Source organism: Mauremys mutica, chromosome 6, assembly GCF_020497125.1.
Source record: "Mauremys mutica isolate MM-2020 ecotype Southern chromosome 6, ASM2049712v1, whole genome shotgun sequence".
Taxonomy (NCBI): domain Eukaryota; kingdom Metazoa; phylum Chordata; order Testudines; family Geoemydidae; genus Mauremys; species Mauremys mutica.
The window spans coordinates 2,492,071-2,513,821 of record NC_059077.1 but is presented as its reverse complement, the minus strand read 5'-3'; the positions used below and the strand labels follow the sequence as shown (position 1 = coordinate 2,513,821).

At 63.0% G+C, this 21,751-nt stretch overlaps 1 protein-coding gene across 3 annotated transcripts in view; it reads left to right on the top strand.

Annotated features, from left to right (window-relative positions):
* Positions 1-8,487: 8,487 nt before the first annotated feature.
* The window catches only part of PHF24 (PHD finger protein 24), a 37,338-nt gene continuing 24,074 nt past the window's right edge, over positions 8,488-21,751 (top strand). For 2 of the 3 annotated variants that reach the window (XM_045021444.1, XM_045021441.1), the window contains exon 1: positions 8,488-8,945. The gene's annotated coding sequence lies outside the window, so the exon portion shown is untranslated. Of the gene's footprint in view, positions 8,946-15,878; positions 15,895-21,751 lie in introns of those variants that run through there. The other variant, XM_045021443.1, reaches the window with a different exon arrangement.

The window sequence follows — 21,751 nt, the reverse complement described above, 5'->3', positions numbered from 1 at the left end:
GTTGTGTGTGCGTGTGTAGCTGTGTGTGTGTGTGTGTAGCTGTGTGGCACTGTAGTTTGGGGGACTACTGGCTATGTGCAGGTACGCGATTCAGTGCGTGTGAGCTGCTCTGTATGGCTGTGGCGGGACCTGGGGGGTGTGTGTCTCCCTCGGGGGCGTGGGGGGCACGTATGTGAAAGCGGGGCTGTCTGTCTGCACTGGCGGGGAGGAGAGGAGTGTTGTGTGGGTGTGTCCCTGTAGTGGGGGTGCATATGTGCGAATCTGTGTGGAGGGGGGGGTGTCTGTGTTATTGTGGAGGGGGTGTGTGTGTGTCCCGGGGTGTGTGTCTGTGTCGGTGTGGAGTGTGTGTGTGTGTGTGTCCCGGGGTGTGTGTCTGTGTCGGTGTGGAGGGGGGGGCAGGGTGTGTGTCTGTGTCGGTGTGGAGGGTGTATGTGTGTGTGTCCCGGGATGTGTGTCTATCAGTGTGTAGGGAGTGTGTGTGTCCTGGGGCGTGTGTCTGTGTCAGTGTGAAGGGGGTGTGTGTGTGTCCCGGGGTGTGTGTCTTTATTGGTGTGGAAGATGTGTGTGTGTGTATGTCCCTGTGAAGGGGGGGTTGTGTGCCTGTGTCGGTGTGTGTGTGTCCCCCTGTGAAGGGGGGGTTCTGTGCCTGTGCCTGTGTCAGTGTGTGTGTGTGTCCCTGTGAAGGGGGGGTTGTGTGCCTGTGTCGTGTGTGTGTGTGTGTGTGTGTGTGTGTGTGTGTGTGTGTGTGTCCCTGTGAAGGGGGGGTTGTGTGCCTCTGTGTGTGTGTGTGTCTGTGTGTGTGTGTGTGTCCCTCTGTGAAGGGGGGGTTGTGTGCCTGTGCCAGTGTGTGTGTGTGTGTGTGTGTCCCTGTGAAGGGAGGTTGGGTACCTGTGTCAGTGTGTATGTCCCTGTGAAGGGGGGGTTGTGTGCCTGTGTCGGGTGTGTGTGTGTGTGTGTCCCTGTGAAGGAGGGGTTGTGTGCCTGTGTCGCAGTGTGTGTGCGTGTGTGTGTGCGTCCCTCTGTGAAGGGGGGGTTGTGTGCCTGTGCTGGTGTGTGTGTGTGTGTGCGTCTCTGTGAAGGGGGGTTGGATGCCTGTGTCGGGGGGTATGTGTGTGTGTGTGTCCCTGTGAAGGGGGGTTGGGTGCCTGTGTCGGTGTGTGTGTCCCTGTGAAGGGGGTGTTGTGTGCCTGTGCCGGGGTGTGTGTGTGTGTGTGTATGTCCCTGTGAAGGGGGGTTGGGTGCCTGTGTCGGGGGGTATGTGTGTGTGTGTGTCCCTGTGAAGGGGGGTTGGGTGCCTGTGTCAGTGTGTGTGTGTGTCCCTGTGAAGTGGGGGTGCCTGTGCCATGTGTTGGCACACAGGGACTCAGTGCCGGGTGCCTGGGAACCTGCTCCCCGGCTCCCGGCTGCCTGAGCCCGTCAGGCTCCCCGGGCTGGCAGGGCCCGTCTCCGGGCGAACGGCGGAGGCTGCTCCCTTTGGGACGGTGCGGGCCGGGCGCCGGCAGGCTGCACAGCGGGAGGAGGGACAATGTCTGAACCTATTAATGAGGGCGGCTGCCTGGAGGTGCCCAGGGGCCGAGTTCACGGAGACAGACGCGCTTTGGACCGGCGCAAACTGCCAGTGGCTTCCCTTTGGGTTTAGTTCGGTCCCGGGCTCGCCCGGGAGAGCAGCTCCTGGGTAGCAGCGGGGACCGGTCACTCATTGATCATTTGAAGGAGTCCCCTCACCTCAGTGGGGGTGAGTGAGCGACTGATGCCATGGGTGACTGTAGCGGGGTGGACACCGGCTCCTGCCTGGGAGGGCTGGAAAGCTGCCCTGGAGGAGGCTGCAGCTCTAATAGCTGGGCTGGCTGGGGAAGGGGCCGCAGCTGGGCCGGGCCCCAATCAGGCCCCAGCTGGCCTGGATAAAGAGGCTGGGAGCCAGGAGCCCCGTCAGTCTCCCTCGGCCTGAAGAGGGAGAAGGGCCTGGCTGCAGGGGGCTGGACATAGGATACCTGAGGGGAGCAGGGCTGGGGACAGGCAGAGGAGCTGGGGAGCTCCAGCCTGGAAAGCCCCAGGCTGCGGCCTGGCATTGGGCTAACCGGTACTGGGGGTTGCAGGGGGCAGCCCAGGGGTAGGCCAAGGCAGCAGGTCCAAACCCCCCTTGCCAGTGCTGAGTGGCTGACACTGCAGCCTGCCCCAGGGGGCGGGGCTAGATGGGGGCTTATACTGAGGCGAGGTGGGGATAGAGGGTGGGGGTTCCCTGGGGAGGGGAGACCCTGAGAGACAGGGGTTACTGCCAGGGGGCAGCACCGCAGCTAACAGGGCACCGGAGTCCAGGGAGGGACAGGGGGGCCAAGCGGTAGTGGACCACCAGCTAATTCCTGGGACCAGCCAGCAGGAGGCGCCGCAGGGGTGAGTCCATGCTTACAATGACCCAGATACCCTAAAGAGCACATGGCTCGGTGCAAGTCAAAGAGCCGATATTTGTTGGTATCACCCCTTGAAAGGAGAAAGGCAAGAGCTACTGTCGGATCCCCAACCCTGGGGCCGTGCAAAAGCCAGATCTGCTGCAGGTTCCTCCCCCCCACTATTATTCCCATTTTGAACATGGGGAAACTGAGGCACACAGAGGGGGCGTGAGTTGCCGAACAGAGCCATGGAGTCAGAGGCAGGATCATCTCGCAGTCTTGTGCTCAGCCAGCTGTGGGTGATGCTATGGGTGTAGGCTTGGAGGTGATGGGTTGTGGGTGACACTACAGGCTGTGGGTGCTGTAGCTTTAGGGTGTTCTTGAAATGGAGCCGAGGCAGGACCCTCTGCCAGGTGAGGATCACCCTGCGGACCATAAGCTGATCCAGGCATCTTCACTGGAGATCAAACGGCCGCTTCACTAGAGAGGTGGGCACTCAGCGATACTTACCCACGTGGTCTGCAGCTGGGCACCGTGTAGAGCTTAGGTAGATTGGCAGGAGCTCCTTGTGCCTGGCCAGCTGCCTGGGGTGAGCAGGGGGGATGGGTAGGAGGTGCCACGCTGTTTCTATGGCAGATCCCGGAGCAGCTGGAGACTCAGCCTTGCTGATGCTGGAGACACTGGGGGAAGGAAAGGAGTTAAGTGACCTCCAGCTGGGCTGGGAGGAGGCAGGGGCCAGATCTGGGGCCAGTCTGGCAGCCTGCCCGGGCGTGGGTATCCCCCTGCCAGTGTCTAGAATGTGCCCAAGAGGCCGCCAGTCCCCGGGACCAGCCAGACAAGCTCTGAGAAGGGTGTGATCTGGGCCCATCCCCCACCCCACACACACAGGGGTGCACATACCCCCTGCTCCCCTCTGCTCACAGCGAAGGGGCTTCAGCAGCCGGGGCCCTGAAAGACAAGTGAAGTGAGCGGCACCCGCTGGCCCCTCCCAGCTGTCCCCATGGGAGCAGCTCACATGCCTAGAGCCCAGGGAGCAGAGTGGAGAGTGAGCAGCAACCTGCCTGCAGCGCTGCCTCTCAGCCCCACTGCAGTCGGGCTGCCCTGGGGTGAAGGAGGGCAGGATCTGGCCCATGTTGTGGGCTGTTTGTGTCATGTACGTGTCTGAGAGAACGGGTTGGGGTGATGTGGGGTGTATGTCTGGGGGTGTAGGACTGTGGATGATGGTATGGGGTGTCATTTGGGAGTGATGGGATGTGGGTGACACTACAGGCTGTGGAGAAGCAATGTCGTCAGACGGACACGGCACCAGACTGGGACTCAGGAGAGATGGGTTACCCTGGGCCTGCCCTGGGCCTCAGTTTCCCCTCTCACGCTGTGTCTGTCTTGTCTATTTAGGCTGTAAGCTGGGGCAGGGGTTCGTCCCAGCCGAGACTCGCTATGGTGTGCGGAGCTAGGCCTGAGCGGAGCGCTCGTCCCCAGGCGGGAGCGGGAGGCTGTGCCCAGCCAATGCCAACTCACAGCCCATGTTAACCATCCAGCTCAGCCTGACCAAGATGGCGGCTCCGCCCCCTTTGCTGCCGGCACACGCTCTCTGAGCCCCGGTTTGGCCCCGTCTGCCCCGAGCTGGGGGTCGCGCGTCTGCAGCGGAGCAGGACTAGCGGGCGGGTGAGCCCACGCTGCAGAGACGAGACCAGTTACTGGGTCTTGGGCCTTTCCGCCCTTCCCTCCCTAGACAGCGACGCGGGGCCAAAAACCGTACCCCCCATGCACACCCCACATGTACCCCAACATGTACCCCATCTACCCCCCCACATACACACACCCCACATGTACACATGTACCCCACATGTACCCCCACCCCTCATATACACATGTACCCCCACACATGTACCCCCACATACACATGTACCCCCTGCACACACCACACGTATCCCCCACAAACATGTACCCGACCACACACGTACCCACACGCACACCCACATGTAGCACACACACACACGTACCCCCACACGGACCTGCCTAGCCTGCCATCTTGACTTTAGCCCAACCTCAGCACACAGCGACATCAGCCTGAAGCTGGGAGTGGGCGGCAGAGGTGGATCACTCAATAACTGCCCTGTTCTGTTCATTCCCTCTGGGGCACCTGGCATTGGCCGCTGTCGGCAGCCCCAGTCTGGCCGTTCTTATTAGCGAGTCTGGGGGGGACGGGGACGGCTACCTGGCTGTGTTCATGCCCAAATGGGTTTGGGGGAATGCAAGGGATGTCTGGGGGGGGGGCATTCTGCGGGGGCGGGGGGTGAGTGCGGGGGCTGAGTGCAGGGGGGACATTCTGCGGGGGCGGGGGGTGAGTGCGGGGGCTGAGTGCAGGGGGGACATTCTGCGGGGGCGGGGGCGAGTGTGGGGGGAGACTGGAGGGGAGGCATTCTGCAGAGGCGGGGATGAGTGCGGGGGCTGAGTGCGGGGGGGCATTCCGCGGGGGTGGGGGGTGAGTGCAGGGGTTGAGTGCAGGGGGGGCATTCTGCGGGGGTTGGGGGCGAGTGCAGGGGGAGACTGGAGGGGAGGCATTCAGCCGTGGCAGGGGGGGAGTGCGGGGGCTGAGTGCAGGGGGGGCATTCTGCGGGGGTGAGTGCAGGGGGAGACTGGAGGGGAGGCATTCTGCAGTGGCGGGGGGTGAGTGCGGGGGGGCATTCTGCAGGGGCGGGGGGTGAGTGCGGGGGCTGAGTGCAGGGGGGGCATTCTGCGGGGGCGGGGGTGAGTGCGGGGGCTGAGTGCAGGGGGGGCATTCTGCGGGGGCGGGGGTGAGTGCGGGGGCTGAGTGCAGGGGGGGCATTCTGCGGGGGCGGGGGTGAGTGTGGGGGGAGACTGGAGGGGAGGCATTCTGCAGTGGCAGGGGGTGAGTGCGGGGGGGCATTCTGCCGGGGCGGGGGGTGAGTGCGGGGGCTGAGTGCGGGGGGGGGCATTCTGTGGGGGCGGGGGTGAGTGCGGGGGGTGAGTGCAGGGGGGGCATTCTGCAGTGGCAGGGGGTGAGTGCGGGGGGGGCATTCTGCAGGGGTGGGGGGAGCAGCTGTCTGTACGAGCCCGCAGAGGGCGAGCAGAGGCTCCATTCGCACTCGGGTTCTTGGCCGCCCCAGTGTGGTGTGTGGCGTTGAGCCGCCCTTCGCCCAGCCGGCTCACACCTCCCCCCCAGGGGTGACCCCAGCCTGATGTGCACCTCCAGGGGATCAGAACTGGGGCCTGCACAGACTCCCTCCCGCCACTCTCCCGAGCCCTGTCCCTCCCGCCGCCCGCTCTTCATCCCGGCCCTGAGCCAAAGTGGAGACAACGGCGCAACTCCCCTGGTCCCGCTCCTAGTGACGGCCCCGTCTCCGTCCATCCCAACAGCCCTGTGCCAACGCGTGCAAGAGCCTTCTGCTCCGCAGCTCCCGCCCTGGGCGGCTCCTGGCCCCTTCTGCCCCTTCACGCTCCATCTCTGCGGCTCGTGCCGTCTCCTCCGGCCCATTGCTTTCCACGCCCGCAGCCAGAGGGGGCAGCTGCCGTGTGCTGGCTGGGCCTGGGGTGCGGGGAAAGGCCGGGAGCGTTGTTAGCCAGGAGGATGATTCGATTGCTGTTGAGTGATGTCGCTGCACATCCAGCCTGGCCTGCAGTGCACCGAGAGAGCACAATCAATGCGGCGCTTTCCCGGAAACCCGGCGAGCCGGGATCCACTGGCTGCTCATTAGCCCACGAGATGCTGGGTCTGGATCTGCGCACCAGCCACACACCCAACCCTGGCCCCCTTGCCAGTGCAGGGGGCTGAATCAGCCGCAGCTCCCCAGAAGGGGAGGTGGTGTGAACCCCTTTAAATGTGCGGTACCGTGTCCAGGGGCCCAAAGCCAGGGATTGCCCTGCGGGGAAAGGAGAAGAGACAAATGTGACAGGAAGAAACTTGGGGGGCGGGAGGAGCTGGGAGGGGTTAAACTTGGATTTAAAACAGTCCCATCCCCCCTGCCCCCCGTCAGCTGCAGGCAGCCCCGAGTGGATATGGCTCTGCCAGCCCCCACGGCTTGACCAGACCTTTTCTTCTGTGCAGAGAAATACAAAGTCCCCTGGTGCCTGCCTGACGGGGGGCGGTGAGCGGCCCAGGCGCTGCTGGTGCAGCCACGCAGAACGCTGGGTACCAGGGGCGACTGGGATCCTACCGAAGAGCCAGGCAGGCTGGAGGGAGCAGTTCTGGGCAGGGCTAGGAGGAGAGGATGCGGGAGACCTGGGACCCCTCTCCCTGTGCAGCAGCGTGAGCACTGGCACCCAGGAGGTGCCTCTGCTCCCCAAGAGCCTCCCCGGAGATGTGGGGCTCCCCGGGGTGATTAACCCCACCTTGCCCTCAGCCTGGCCATTAGCAGTGATGTCTTCACCTGGGCTAACTTCCGGGGATGCAGGACACCTCCCACCACCCCACCCCTGGTGCCCTGGGCTTGGGCCCAGCTGGCCTCCAGGCACCCCAGCCACATCATGCCGTGCACGAGGGAACCAGCGCCGTGGGGCTTCGGGCAGGGGCCGACGGGTCCCCCGCCTGCGGCTAATGGCTCCAGCCGGACGGTAAATGCGCCGTGAAGTCAGCGCCCTCAGCCCAGCCCCAGGCACCACCAGCCGTCCCTCTGCCTGCGATGGCACCAGACACAGGGCACAGACAGGGAGCGGCTGCCACTGCAGGGCTGGCATCCCACGCTGTGGGCAGCAGCTGGGCATGAGGCGGGCGTGGCTGGTGATGTCCTGGCCCTCAGCACCGAGCATGCAGGCTGCCCTGGCCTGCTGTGGGAGCAGCTGGCTGGTGGCAGAGGGAGCTGGGAAAGGAGGTTCCTGGCTCCATGGGCACAGAATGGGCTTTTGGGGGATCAGTAAAAAAAAAAAGACCATATGGGGGATCCTACCCAGCCCCCCGCCAGCCTGGGATCCTGCCCCAGCTCCAGCCCCCCACCCCAAGAGCCTGACCCAGCCCAGGCCCCTCCCCAGGAGCCTGACCCAGCCCCCACCAGCCTGGGATCCTGCCCCAGCTCCAGCCCCCCTCCCCAGGAGCCTGACCCAGCCCCCACCAGCCTGGGATCCTGCCCCAGCTCCAGCCCCCCACCCCAAGAGCCTGACCCAGCCCAGGCCCCTCCCCAGGAGCCTGACCCAGCCCCCACCAGCCTGGGATCCTGCCCCAGCTCCAGCCCCCCACCCCAGGAGACTGGCCCAGCCCAGGCCCCTCCCCAGCTCCCAGCCACCCACCCCAGGAGCCTGACCCAGCCCCCCTCAGCCCCAGGACCTTGCCCAGCTCCCAGTGTGGGTCTGTCCTGCTGCCCCTCTGTTCGCACCGCCCCACTGCAGTTCTGCCCCGTGAGTGCTAGGGGCTGGATTCTGGTGCAGAGCAGAGAAGGGAGAAGCTGCTGGTTCCCCTGCGGGGTGGGGTGGGGGGGTATGGATCAGCCCCAGGATGGGGCTGACCTCCCAGCTCTGACAGTGTCCCTCCATCCTGCCCCCCTGCTGTCCCAGCCCTGGGCTCGCAGACACCCGTCACCATCTCTGTCAGAGCCCTTCCATCCCGGCCTCCACGCTTAGTCCTCTCCCAGTTACTCCCTCGTGTGGCCAACCCCGTGGCCCATTCGAAAGGATGAGAATCCACCAAACTCATTTCACTTGTGACCTAGCCTGGGATTTGATCCCAGCTCTGCAAGGGAGCCGGGCCAATTCCCAGAGACCCCCCAGACCGGCTGAGGTGCGGCAGGGGCCAGGCGGTGCCGAGGGCGTGCAGGGCCTCAGCTAGCTGCACCCAGCTCACCGTGACCTTCCATTCGCTGGATGGCCAGGCGAGAACCCGGCGTCCAGGAGGGACCGATCCTGCCCTGGCCACAGGGGCGTGGGCTGGGGAGCCCCCAGCCGGCCCTTTCCGGCTCTGCTGCTCGGGCTCTGGGAAGGTACCTCTCTAGGCAGGGAAGGGTTAAAGCCCCACAGGCTGCGTGTGGGATCTCCGGGGCTGGGGCTGGGGCTGGGTGGGGCGGGGAGAGGCTGGGCTGACCTTGCTCGGCTCTTTCCTGAGTGGATGCAGTCCCCCGCTGCAGTCCTTGAGGTTGTCACTAATGAGGGCAGCTCAGCCTGGGAGCCAGAGACGTGGGGAAGGATTTTATTGGTATGTCCCAGCCAACGTCAGACTGGTTAAAAACCCGCTTCATCTCCCAGCGAGGCGTCTAGCGCAGCTCAGGCAGTAGCTGGTACAGGGCCAGCAAGCCAGGCGGCATCTGCTCAGCCCTGCTTCCTGCTCGCAGCCGTGTGCACGCGCGCTAGGCTCTGCCACCAGCTGCCAGCATCTTCCTCCTCCCGCATCCTCCGGCAGCATCTGCTCCGGGTACCAGCCTCCCAGCTCCAGTCGCAGGCATCGCCTCTCTGGGCGCCCACGTCCCGGCAGCCCCTCTCTGGGGCGGCGAGGGAGCCCCACCAGGGATGCAGTGAAGGCGGGCAAGGAGGAGGCGGTTGGGAGAAGCAGACGGAATGGGCACAGTGCGGGCAGCTCCTTAGGGCTCGCGGCGCGTCCGGATCCCCTCTCCGGTAAGTGAGGCGTAGCCTCCGTCCGGGGGAGCAGCGCCGAGCCCGCTGTGAATGCCCGGCGGAGAGCGTTCGGGAACTCGTTAGTGACAGGGCGGGGCACGTCGCCCCGCTGGCCCCCCTCCTCTCCAGAACAGGCACCCCTCTTGCTGGCCTGGGGAGCAGGGGTTCAGAGCCAGTCTGAGCCGGTGGGGGACCTGGCCTTGGTGTCGCCTTGGGGCGGAAAGTCAGACACCAGGGCCAGTCGGTTGGCTCTCTCCCTTGGGTGCAGGGTCCCGATGTGGTGCTGGCCTGAGGGGGTCTCAGGTGGGCGTGGGAGCGCCGTGCAAACGGGGGGAGGGGTGCTGAGTGTGCTGTAGGGCCGGGGACTGTGCTGTCTTGGTATTTCTGCTGCCCTCTGGGAGATGGAGACGTGCGACAGAACAACAAAATCTCCTGCTCTCTGAGCCCGCAGAGCCCAGCCTCCTGCCCCGGGGCCGGGGTGCCAGGCTGCCCTGAGCCCCATCGGCTGCTTTGCTGCAAGCTCAGCAGCCTGCGAAAGCCCCAATTCGAGCTGCTCCAGCCCTTCCCTTCCTGCCGCTGCTTGAATCTCGTCCGAGTGACCTGGGTGCTGGGGAAGGTGCTGGCAGGCAGCCCTGGGGCTAGAATCCCCAGCTAGCCACAGAGCAGGGGCAGCTTGGGCACCGGCTGCGCCCCTGTGCCCGCGGGGGCTGCCACTTGGGTCTCGGTGCAGCTCAGTGCCAAGGTGGGGGCAGGCAGAGCCAGTGGAAATAGCGTCCTGGGCCCCTCAGCGCTGCCTCCAGAACCCGCCTTTGCTGAGCCACGCAGGCCCGCCTGCCCCTGCCCACGCCCAAGCCAAGCGAAGGGGGCCAGCAGCCGGGAACCAGCTGCCCTGCACGGGCCAGGCGCGGCTGCTGGTCAGTCCCTCTGCCCCCCTCTCCCGCAGGCGACCCTGCAGCGCGGCCCCGGCGCGAGCAGGACCACGCTGGGTGAACAGAGCCGGGGGGCCCTGCCCCAATGAAGCAGGAGCAGGGGGTGCGGGGAGCGCCCCTCTTGGGCTTCCCAGGAATGCTAGCCCAGCCTCCAGCCGGCGCAGGTTACCAGCCCACGCTGCCTGCTCCCCAGGCTCCAAGAAGGGGCCGATGCTGAATGCTTCAGAGGAGACTGTAGCCCTCCCCCAGCCCCCCTGGCCTTGGGGGAATCGCCCTGAGCCCAGCTGGGGGGGACAATGGGCCCTGAGACCCTGTCCCCTCTCCAGGCACCCGCAGTGCTCCCAGCCCACCCACAGCTGTCCCTTGTTGCCCTGCGCATAGATGGGGCTGTCAGCCCCTGCTGGGCCATGCCCCACACAGGGACCCCAACGAGGCCAGGTCCCAGGGTCGTTCCTGCCCTCCTGGGGAGTGTGAGCCCACAGCTCACTGCGGAGCCCCAGGGGCAGTGCCCCTGCAAGGTCCGTCCCGCCTTGGCAACGCCCAGACACGGGCTCCTCATGCTTCTACCCTCCTGGGCCATCACCCGCAGTCACTTCTGGAGCTTCTCCCGGCCTGAAGTCTGTCTGTCCGTCTGCCCCAACCAGGGACGGGCACCTCGGCCCTGGGGCAGCATCACTGGCTCCAGGTGCCCACCTCAGCCCTTTCCTCGCCCGGCCTGCATCGGCTGGAATCCGGAGAGCGTAGCGCGGTGACCCGCTCCCAGCCCTTCCGTCCCACGGGACCGTCAGGGCTCCCAGCTCCCTGCTTCCCCAGCTGGACACACCTCGTGCTCAACAGCTCTTCCTGGCTCTCTCTCGCCCTCCCCTCACCCCTGGTGACCCCCCCTGGGCTGCCCCAGCCCTCCCCAGCCTCTGACTGCAGCCTCCCCTCCGCGCCCCCTGCACACACGCCAGCCCATGGGCTGGGAGGCCGGGCAGCCACGGGCTCCAGTGGGGAAAAGCGAGGGGTGAAGTGACGGGTGGCAGAGCCGACAGAGGGGCAGGGTGCATGCCTGGAGTGGAGGGAGCCTGCGAGCTCCCGGGCTCCGTATAAAGAGCAGTGACCGTCCCGCTGCCCTGCTCCTCCTCCCCGGGGCACTCAGTGACAGCGACCCGGCACAGCGCTGTGTCGGACGGGGCACCCAGCTGCATCCTCCTCCACGAGCCACACAGCAGCTTCCGCAGGCCACCTCCTCCACCCGCACTCTCCCCCGGCCAGCGCAGACACCAGGGCCCTGCTGCCAAAGCAGGGATTCGGGGTAGGCAGCAGGAGGCGTCTTTCCCTCTCCACCTTGTGCCAGCCTGGGCGTCTGGCTGCCATGTGCTCCCCCCATGCACCCCTCACCGAGTATAAGGGGAGCTTAAATGGCTATTAGCCAGGATAAATGGCTATTTGCCAGGATGGGTAAGGAATGATGTCCCTAGCCTCTGTTTGTCAGAGGATGGAGACGGACGGCAGGAGAGAGATCACTTGATCATTGCCTGTTAGGTTCACTCCCTCTGGGGCAGCTGGCATTGGCCACTGTCGGTAGACAGGATACTGGGCTAGATGGACCTTTGGTCTGACCCGGTACAGCCTTTCTTATGTTCTTATGTTCTTATGAGCTGCTGCCCTGGCACAGACACCATCGCTGCACCGCGCAGGGTGGCCACCAGCAGGGGCAGAGCATACACCCACCGTCAGGGAAGCCTGCCCAGCCGGGGATCTCCTCCAGCCGTGGGCCGTCAGCCGGGGAAGCCACCCTGACATGGTGGGGAGACCCAAAGAGGGAGGGGGAGCTGCACCCAGACCGGGCGGAGCGGCTGGAGGAGACGCCAGCCCAGGGGCAGCCTGGCTGCCGTGACTGCCAGCCCCACCCCAGTGTCTGACAGACCCAGCACAGAGACACGCAGCGGCAGCTGGCTTCCCTCCTTCCCAGGGGCTTTCCCCCGAGGGGGCGAGATCAGAGCTCCTTCCCTGCCCGCTCCGGGGAACGCTGCACAGAAAGCCCTGAGGGCCCCATGCAGACGCCAGCTTTGAGCCGTCATTTGCACTAGTGACAGAAGTGTGCGCCGGGCCCAGTTACTGGAGTGGGGGCAGGGTGCAAACCCACAGCGCCCGGTGCCCCCCGGAGAACAGGCTCCTCTCCGAGGGCAGGAGGGCGCAGGCGGCTGTAATCAGCCCAGCACGGGTCCGGCCGGTCACGTTCCAGGGCAGGCGGGAGAGGAACGCTGAGGGATCCATCGTGCTGAGCACTAGACTGCAGGGGACAGACCGATGGAGCCCAGGCAAAGCCCAGTCGGATGGGCTGGAGGGCGCAGGCCCACCAGGGGGGCTGGAGACAAGAGGTCAAACCCCAGGACACCATCTTCAGAGCAGGGGCTGATGCTGAACTGCAGCAGCCTGGGGTGGATGGTTCCCCCCCGGGGTCCCAGCTCCACATTAGCTCTCAAGGAGGTCTGAGGCCTTCCATGCTTCCCTTCTCCACACAAAGGCCACATGCTGAGTTCTCATTAACTCACCAGATGCAGCCTGAGACCTCAGGAGCAACTCAGCCTTAACAACCCAGCCCTGTGCTCACAACCCGACCATGACAACCCAGCCCTGTGCTCACAACCCGACCATGACAACCCAGTGCTGGGCTCTCCGCCTGACAATAACAACAAGCCCTGTGCTCACAACCCGACCATGACAACCCAGTGCTGGGCTCACAACCCGACCATGACAACCTAGCCCTATGCTCACAACCTGACATGACAACCCAGCGCTAGGCTCACAACCCGACCATGACAACCTAGCCCTGTGCTCACAACCCGACCATGACAACCCAGTGCTGGGCTCTCTGCCTGACAATAACAACCAGCCCTACAACCCGACCATGACAACCCAGCGCTAGGCTCACAACCCGACCATGACAACCCAGCGCTGGGCTCTCCGCCTGACAATAACAACCAGCCCTGTGCTCACAACCCGACCATGACAACCCAGTGCTGGGCTCACAACCCGACCATGACAACCCAGTCCTGGGCTCACAACCCGACCATGACAACCTAGCCCTGTGCTCACAACCTGACCATGACAACCCAGTGCTGGGCTCTCCGCCTGACAATAACAACCAGCCCTGTGCTCACAACCCGACCATGACAACCCAGCGCTGGGCTCTCTGCCTGACAATAACAACCAGCCCTGTGCTCACAACCCGACCATGACAACCCAGCCCTGTGCTCACAACCCGACCATGACAACCTAGCCCTGTGCTCACAACCCGACCATGACAACCCAGTGCTGGGCTCTCCGCCTGACAATAACAACCAGCCCTACAACCCGACCATGACAACCCAGCGCTAGGCTCACAACCCGACCATGACAACCTAGCCCTGTGCTCACAACCCGACCATGACAACCCAGCACTGGGCTCTCTGCCTGACAATAACAACCAGCCCTGTGCTCACAACCCGACCATGACAACCCAGTGCTGGGCTCACAACCTGACCATGACAACCTAGCCCTGTGCTCACAACCTGACCATGACAACCCAGTGCTGGGCTCTCCGCCTGACAATAACAACCAGCCCTGTGCTCACAACCCGACCATGACAACCCAGTGCTGGGCTCTCCGCCTGACAATAACAACCAGCCCTGTGCTCACAACCCGACCATGACAACCCAGCGCTAGGCTCACAACCCGACCATGACAACCCAGTGCTGGGCTCACAACCCGACCATGACAACCTAGCCCTGTGCTCACAACCTGACCATGACAACCCAGTGCTGGGCTCTCCGCCTGACAATAACAACCAGCCCTGTGCTCACAACCCAACCATGACAACCCAGCGCTGGGCTCTCCGCCTGACAATAACAACCAGCCCTGTGCTCACAACCCTACAATAACAACCATGTCATAACAACCCAGTGCTGGGCTCTCTGCCTGACAATAACAACCCAGCCCTGTGCTCACAACCCAACCATAACAACCTACCGCTGGGCTCTCCACCTGACAATAACAACCAGCCCTGTGCTCACAACCCAACCATGACAACCCAGCGCTAGGCTCACAACCCGACCATGACAACCTAGCCCTCTGCTCACAACCCGACCATGACAACCCAGCGCTGGGCTCTCCGCCTGATAATAACAACCAGCCCTGTGCTCACAACCCAACCATGACAACCCAGCGCTAGGCTCACAACCCGACCATGACAACCTAGCCCTCTGCTCACAACCTGACCATGACAACCCAGCGCTGGGCTCTCCACTTGACAATAACAACCATCCCTGTGCTTACAACCCTACAATAACAACCCAGTCATAATAACCCAGTGCTGGGCTCTCAGCCTGACAATAACAACCCAACCCTCTTTCTCACAGCCCTAAGACAGCATACTGACAGGTACTTAGGGTCAGCGGGATTTCAGCTGGGCTGGGGCGGTGACTGGCCTGGGGAGAGGAGGCGGCCGAGAGTGAATGGATTGTAGCTCGGGAGGCGGGGGTGATGCATGGACTTTAATGGTGCAGTGGTCTGGGGCCCAGGACCCATCGATTTGGGTTGGGGGACTGGGTTAGTGGTTTGTAGTTGTGGGGGGAGGGAGGAGATTCCTGGGCATATGTGGCTGGGAGCGATACGGCGGGGGCTGTGCACTTTGCTGGAGAGCGGTGGCGCAAATCCTGGTTAGCACAGCTCCAGTAGGGCCGGCACAGTCAGGTTGAGCAGAGGGACTGGCAGGGGGCTGCAGGTCAGGGCTGAGGGGCCCTTGGGAGGTGGGGTTGGGGGGCCCAGGCCTAGGGCGACCAGGCGTCCTGATAAAATCGGGAGCGTCCCGATATCTAGGTGTTTGTCCTGCGTCCCGATGAATGTTTCATTGTTGTTGTTGTTGTTTTGCTCCGCTCTTCTATTTTTTGTGCTCTGCTGGTGACATATCCCCCCCCCCCCCACACACACACACACACACACGTGTCTCGATATTTTCTTCCTCTCGTCTGGTCACCCTACCCAGGCCTGGACTAGCTGCTGATGGAAACGGTGCCAGACCCCAGACCCCCAAACTTCCTGCCTTCAGCAGCAGAGCACAGGCAGGCAGGACGTCTCAGCGCAGCACCCTGCCACCCGCTCTCGTCTCTAGGCAGCGGGGCAGGGCCCTCCGGATTCCGGACTGGGATTTCAGGACAAGGGCCCAGCCCCAGCAACTCCATGCCAGTGTCCAGGGAGCCCTGGCCAGGCTGGGGCAGAGCGTGGGGAGCCCAGGTGGTGCCAAGGAGAGCAGAGTTGCTTGCACCCTGGGGTGGGCTCAGGGCTGTCCAGGTGCTGTGCAGACGGACGGGCCAGGGTGGGCCCAAGACGCTCGCCACCTCGGAGATGGCCAGGTGCCTGTGCAGATGGGCCAAGTGATGCACGCATTCGGGGGCCCTGCGGCTAGGTGCAGGGGTGCCAGCCGTGCCAATGGCCAGACGGCAGCGACCCGCAGGCATTGCTGCCAGTGCAGGGGCTGGCGGGGTGTGGCGGAGCAGGAAGCAGGGCGGATTTGACCTGGGAATGTTGCAGGGGAGTTACATTGGGGATGGGGGACTTCCCTTGAAGGAAGATCCCTGAGCTGTAACCTGAGCCAGGAGGGGGGTTGGGAGAAGTGACACCCACTCTCTGCCTGGGAGACTGGACAAAGGAGAGGAGGAGCTGGGGGAAGGGAGGAGATTTTGGTTTCAGTTGTGTGCTGGGTGGTGGAACGCAGGGAACCCCAAGGCTGGGGTCTAAGCTCCCTGAACCCCAACCCCCGCCCCCCGAAGGATTTGACTGAGGGGTCCTGGTTGTACCTACAAGCTCTGATTTAGCCTGCGTTTCTATTGTCCAATAAACCTTCCATTTTACTGGCTGGCTGAGAGTCCCGGTGAATCCCAGGAGGAGGGGTGCAGGGCCCTGACTCCCCCACACTCCATGACACGGGCTCAGAGTGGGACCTGGCAGGGAGGGCAGCTCTGAAGGTGGCAGGGCCCGGAGCAATTGTTTTACAGGTCAGAGCTGGCAGCAGGAAGGTGCCCGACGTGGTGCCAGGGCTGGGTCTGTTACCTCCCACTGGAACAATCCCTCCCCCCTCAGCCCAGCCCCTCACACCCCCCCACACACTGTGCCAGCCGTTCCCATAGCAACTCCATGCCCCCCAGCTCTCACCCCCAGCCCCTGGCACCTTCCCACCATGGACCTTGTCACGTGAGCGCCGATCCCAGCCCCTCTCCATGTCTCAGTTTCCCCCCTCTAAGGGGGGCATCTCCAGCCTGCCTTGCCCTGTCGGGAGAAGCCAGGTGCAGGCACTGGGCCGGGGGCTGGGGAAGGGAAAAGGGGCTTTTACTAGGGGGACACAAAGCAGGAGAGACCTGCCATCGTGCAGGTGCCTCTCCCAGGAGCTGAGCCGTTTTTAATGCCATCTGCAGTGGAGGCCGCCCAGCGGGGAAATCTGCTGGAGGGGAGCTTGGGCTGGGAGGGGGTCTGAGCTGGCCCCCGGCGGGCAGCTGGCTGAGGTGGCAGCTCCTCTCTCCAGTGTGTGTTTGATGGGGCTGCTGGGCTGGGCACTGGGCAGGGCAGGGCGGCACAGAACTCCCCACCAGGGAGGGGCCTGGGGCCACCCCCTGGGGTTTAGGGAACCGTGTTCTTCGCCCAGGGGAGAGGCGAGGCCTGACGTGCCCCGTGCACAGAACCGGCCGTACCAGCACTACGCCACCCCCCAGGCACCACCCCCGAACCCCCACCAGTGCCTGAGCCCTGCCCCGGAAGGGGGGTCAGTCCCCACAGCCACTCTGCCAGGGCGGGGGGGAGGGTGTCCCCGAGGTGGGCCCTTGTCCCCGAGGAACCAGGCTGTGCCTCGCCAGCTCGCCTCGTGGGATCTCAGCCAGCCAGCAGACCATGCTGCTTCCCGCCGCTGCAGGCCTGAGCCCTGAGGCTGCTCCCAAGCCCTGAGCCGCCCCAGCCGCCAGCTCGGCCCCTCTAGCCACGCGTGGGTCGTGCACATGCACCCCGGCACCGCGGCTGGAGTGGGGCTGGCCCTGGCGGCCGGAGGAGACGGTGAGGTCCCCCGTTCACCTGGGCCGGGGAAGCGGACGAAGGCCTTGATGGGGTCAGAGCAGGAGAGGAAGCTGGGCCTGCGACCAGTCGGTGCCTGGGAGGGGGACGGCAGGGTCCAGGAGCAGGCAGGGCAGGGATCCCCTGTCTCCCACCGGGGCCAGCCAGGGGTGTGGGATGATGAGACCCACCTGGGGCCAAATGACTGGGCAGGGGCTCAGAGAGGAGGCTCCGAACGCAGCCAAGGGGGAGCTGCTGAGGGGAAAGGTCAGTGCAGATGCAGCCCCAGGAAGGCGGTTGGGGAGAGGCAGGAAGGAGGGTGCAAACCCCTGACTCTAAAAGGGGAGCGGGTTAATCTGACTCCATGAGGCCCCAGGAGAGGAGGGCTGTTATTGTAAAGGCACCGGGCGTGAATCAGTTACTTTTGGCACCTGAGGGAAACTGAGGCAGGGTGCCTGCAGGGCCCCCCAGGCCAGGGGGTGCAACCCTGGGATGGCACCTGTCTATACACTGCTCCAAAGATCCCTCCACCCCCCGTTCCTATGTACCCCTCCTGTCGCTGGGAGTTTGTTTCACACCCTGCCAAGAGGCTGCCTGCCTCAGTTGCTCTGGGCGTGTGCTGCTCCCAGGGCCTGTGGGCATCGCTCTGCACTGTGGCGCGAGCAGGAGAGCACAGGTCTAGGAGCCGGCTCCTCTTGAGGGCTGTGCCCAGCTCTGACACATATGGGGTGTGACCCTTGGGCCTCAGTTTCCCCTTCTGTATGTGGGGGTGCAGTTCCGGGTCCCTCTCGCAGGGGAGGGGAGGATGCGTTCGTTTGAGCCTGGGATGTGCCGAGCGCTTTCACCCCCAGGGCTGAGTTCTTTGCCAGCGGGGCGGTGGGCTCTGCCCCCGGCCCTCAGTGGGGAGGGACGGGCGGCGAGCTGGCGAAGGGGGTGGGGGGATGCTGCAGCCTCTTGCTTGAAGCTTGGCACTCCCGCGCGAAGGTTGAGGACAGCCGGCGTGTGGAGACTGCAGCTGTCTGCAGCCAGATTTGGAGTCTCCAGAAAGGAGAGATAAAAATAGCCCCTAGGCTGCACCAGGCGACAAGGTCAGGCTGGCACTAACCCGTGCCAAGGTGAGCGGCAGCACCGGATACTCCATGCCAAGGTGTCAGCACACGCTGCGGGACCTGCCAGCAGGGCTCAGCGTGGCACGGGCAGGGCTGCCACGTCAGCACCACTGATGCGTAGTGTCTCTGCCATGGCTGCGGGGCGGGAGAGCTGGAGACAGCCAAGCACGGGTCAGGGGCTAACGTGCCCTGGCAGGAGGGAGACAGGAGGCTGTGCCGGGGCGGGTGCTGCAGAGGGGAAGGTTCTCGCACCCAGAGCGGACGCGCTGAACACGTGAAGGGAGCGGGGAGAGACGCAGGCCCAGGAGGTTGGCTGGACCCAGCGCCTGGGTGGGTGAGAGCCCGGGAGAACCGTTGCAATGCACGGGGAGCCCAGGGAGCGCCGGGGAGACTGTGACACAGGGAGCGTGGGCTCCAGGGACCGAGCCCAGGGCAGGGGTAGCTGCACCAGCTGCCTTTGCCTGCCTGCCCCGAGGGCCTGGGCGCTGACCCTGGGGCATGGGGAGCGCAACCTGGGAGAGGGATGCTGCAGCCTGAGGGTCTAGCCATGTTGTTCGGTGTTCCCGTAAAGCCAGGCCTGGGCCACGGCGACGCCCTGGAGCATGCTAGGCCCAGCTCGCGCCAGTCTGTAGTGGTGGCAAGGGGGTGGAGGCCGGGGTGGTGGTAGCCCTGAGCCCTCGGCCAGGCAGGGAGGCACAGAGAGAGCTCACGATGCTCTGAGACCATGAGAGCGTGGAACAGGCCCTGTGCCCCGCGGCAGCTCTGCCGGGAGGGAGGGCTTGGCAAAGGGGTCCCGGGGCTGTGGGAAGAGCCCACGCAGGTGGGGGGCTGATAATAAATACAGGGGAGTCGTCTGTTCTGGACCGTCCACGGGCAGGGCTGCCAGTGGAGCCGAGACGCGTTGCTGTTGGCTGGAGACAGGGAGCGCTGAGGCCTCCGGCTAAGGAGATTCTAGGCCCAGCCTGCGGCAGGCCGGCGTGGGGGGTGAGGAGTGATTGGGAGGCCCAAGGAGGAGATATTGGTCTTGGCCTCAGCGAAGAAAAATCATTAATTCCTCTGGCGATAGATCAGCGCGGTGCAGCCATGGAAGCAGGCGAGGGCCATGGCTCCTTTAGCACCAGCTGCCTGCAGCGGGCAGGAGTCAGACAGGCACTTCCCCTGTGGGACAGGGGCCTGGCACTCTGACTGGTGGTACTGTTACCCTGAGGAGTGCTACTGCACTTGGAGAACTGTTACTTGGGGTATGGACAGGGTTGTTTGGGGTGCTGTTATTTGCAGTATGGACATGGTTACTCCAGACACATTGATATGGGATACTGATACTGTACTTGGAGTACTGTTCTTCAGGTACTCTCACCTCTAGCACCGTTGCTGTTGTAAAGGGCACTGCTACTGGTATTTAGAGGACTGTTACTTGGGTACTGTTCCTGTTGTTGAAGGTACCGGTACTGGTACTCAGTCTGCTGTTACCTGAGGCACTATTACTATTATTCAGGGTATTGGTGGTGCACTCAGAGGGCTTTTACTTGGGGTATTGGTGGTGTACTCAGAGGGCTGTTACTTGAGGTATTGGTGGTGTTACTCTGAGGCCTGTTTCTCAGAGTACTGGCGCTCAGAGGGCTGTTACTTGAGGTATTGGTGGTGTTACTCTGAGGCCTGTTTCTCAGGGTACCGGTACTCAGAGGGCTGTTACTTGGGGTATTGGTGGTGTTACTCTGAGGCCTGTTTCTCAGAGTACTGGCGGTCAGAGGGCTGTTACTTGGGGTATTGGTGGTGTCTGCATCTCCAGCACCTGCTGACAGGGCAGCGCAGCGTGTGGGGGAGGCGAGACTGGCGAAAGCAGATTAGCCGAGGATTCCCGGAGGTGGCTGCCCACACAGACGCAGACACGGAGACGCTGCGTTGCCACTCACACACCCGCCTTGCCTTCCCTCTCCATGCCACCTCTCTGGAAATCACGTATCAACCCGGTGGGCTGGATTCCAGACGGGGCTGGGGGTGCATGAATACACACCTCTGTGTGTGTGAGTGAATACACGCCTCTGTGGGTGGGTGTGAATACACACCGATGTATGTGCATGTATACATGCTTCTATGTATGCCTGTGTGTGAATACATGCCTCTGTGTGTGCGTGTGTGAATACACACCTATGTGTGAGCGTAAATACACAAATCCCTGTGTGTGCATGTGAATATACACCTCTTTGTGTGTATGTGCATGAATACACACCTGTGTGTGTGCATGTGAATACATGCCTCTGTGTGTGCGTGTGTGAATATATGCATCTGTGTGTGCGTGAATACACACTTCTGTGTGTGCGTACATGTGAATACTCACCTCTGTGTGTGCATGTGTGTGAATGCACATCTTTCTGTGTGCGTGTGCATGTGTGGGTGCATGAATACATGCCTCTGTGTGAATGTGAGTGGGAGGTGTATGAAGACACACCTGGGTGTGTGTTTGTGTGTGCACATGAAAATGCCCCTCTGTGTGTGTGAGTGTGCAAGAAAACAGCCCTCTGTGCGTGGGTGTGCATGAATATATACCTGTGTGTCTGCCTGAACACACAAGTGGCCATGAACATATCCTGGTGCATGTGTGCCTTTGTAATTCTACTGCAGGCATGTCTGTGCATGTGACTAGAGAGTTGCATGTGAGTGTGTGTATGTGTGTTTTTCTGCCTGGGTGTGTATGATCATGCCTCTGTGCATGTGTGTGCAGTAGTCAGTGTTTGGGGGAGGCTATACGCCTGGCTGAGTGTGTTTGTGCAGAATTATGTCTGGGGATCTGAGCACAATAGAGTGTGTTTGCAGGTGTGTGTCCGTGTGAGGTGTGTGGGTGTCTCTGATTGTGTCTACAGCAGACCCTGGCGAGTGCTCACTGACTGGGAGAGCCATTGCCGGGCACTGTATTTTACAGCTTAGCGAGCAGGCGAACAAACACGATCAAAGCCACTCACGTCTGCTCATTTCCTTTGACAAGCGCCGTGTAGCTGTAATTATTTCAGATGATACTTCCTAGCACAGCGGCGAGTGCACCGGGGCGTATTTTATACAGCAAGGCAGGCTCAGCCGTGTGTTCTCTCACTACAGCTCCTGCTCCTCAGGACTTTTCCAGCCCTATAACCATGATAACGATTGTCCAGGCCCTGTGGGCCCATTAGCTCATCTAGTCTGACCCTCCTGCAGCTCACAGGCCAGGACATTCCCCCTGTTCCCCCCGCCTTGAGCCCAGGAACGGGTTTGGCTGATGCACCCTCCGGCTGGATGCAAAGACCCCAAGAGATGGGGAATCCGCCATGTCCCTGGGCAGGTTGTGCCAATGGTTAGTGACCTGCACTGTTCAACATTTGTGCCTCCCCTCGTTGGAACTTGTCTGGCTTCAGCTTTTGTTCCGCCCTTGTCTGCTAGGCCAAAGAGCCGTTGGTACTGGGCTTTTCTCCCCGGGGCGGTGCGTCGAGCCGCCTCTCAGGCTCCGTTGATAAGCTAAGCAGATGGCACTCGTTAGGGCTCTCTCACTGAGGCTTTTTTCACCAGCCCTCAGATCAGTTTGGTGGCTCTTCTCTGCCCTCTCTGCAATTTTTCAGCATCCTTTTTAAATGGTGGCTACCAGAATTGGATGCAATGTCCAGCCCTGGTCCCACCAGTTCCGCATGTAGGGGGAACCACCCCCCCACCCCCCGTTCTCCTCCCGGCCGTACAGCCA